The sequence below is a fragment of the Frankliniella occidentalis genome, unplaced genomic scaffold, assembly GCF_000697945.3.
Source record: "Frankliniella occidentalis isolate FOCC.00 unplaced genomic scaffold, Focc_3.1 Scaffold7, whole genome shotgun sequence".
NCBI classification, from domain to species: domain Eukaryota; kingdom Metazoa; phylum Arthropoda; class Insecta; order Thysanoptera; family Thripidae; genus Frankliniella; species Frankliniella occidentalis.
In genome coordinates this window covers 1,191,199-1,192,083 of record NW_026267137.1, presented here as the reverse complement: position 1 = coordinate 1,192,083, position 885 = coordinate 1,191,199, and the positions used below count along the sequence as shown (strand labels likewise).

The 885-nt window shown below is 67.2% G+C and overlaps 1 protein-coding gene across 1 annotated transcript in view; it reads left to right on the top strand.

The window, feature by feature from the left end:
• The window catches only part of LOC113212889 (CCR4-NOT transcription complex subunit 7), a 17,928-nt gene that overhangs the window by 512 nt on the left and 16,531 nt on the right, over positions 1 to 885 (top strand). The window lies entirely within an intron of this gene.

Here is an 885-nt window from a genome sequence, read left to right as displayed (position 1 = left end):
GGGAGGCTGGGGAGGCCGCATTGCAATAGTTTACAGCCGCAGACGCGGATATACCGGCGATAGTTTGTACAAACACACCAACTCGGCGCGGCAGTCTCCCCCGAGCGATGCGCGATCTCGTCCCCAGTCCCAGTCCCATTCTCTCGGCCACGCACGCACTTCGCACGAGCGCCTCTGTGTGATACCCGATCGGCGGCGCCAACCTGCTGCGTGACGCGCCTATGACGCCGCGCGGGATACCGTCGTGGATTCATCGATATACACCTTTATTATTTCCATGTCGTGATTCTCTCGGCAGGGTACCCGTGCGGCCACGTGCTGCGCCGGCCGGCGCGCCCCTCCTCTCGGTCCAGCCCCCCGCGGCAGTGGCCCCCTCCCCTGCCGCGGCCCTCCGGCGCCTCCGGGTCGATACGGGCCGCGCGCCTGCGCCACCACCCCATCCTCCCGGCCTGCCTCGCGCCCCACCTTTGCGCTGCTCGCGGCCCCGGCCCCGGCCCGTACTCTCTACCCCGTTATTGCCTCGACGGCGACGAGCGACCCCAAGGACCCTCCCCTTACTACAAACACCCCCTTCGTTCAAGTCCTGTGCTCTCTACACCGCGAGCGGAAACTCCCCGCGCACAAAGTGGAGACACTCTTGGGAGAGGTGTCTCGCCATCGCCATTCCTTCTTGCGTTTACTTTTTCGGAGACCTCTCTGACACCCTCATCTCATCTAGCAGGTACGCGGCCGCTATGGGCCGGTCCCAACCCCGCGGCCGCGGCCCCAGAGGGGTAGGGGGGGGGGGGCTCGCTCTGCCGGCGCTCCAGAGCCCCAGTTGCAGGGAGGGACCGACCTACATTTCCACGCGACGCGGTACAGGGCGGAGCGGGGCTGGCGCGGCCG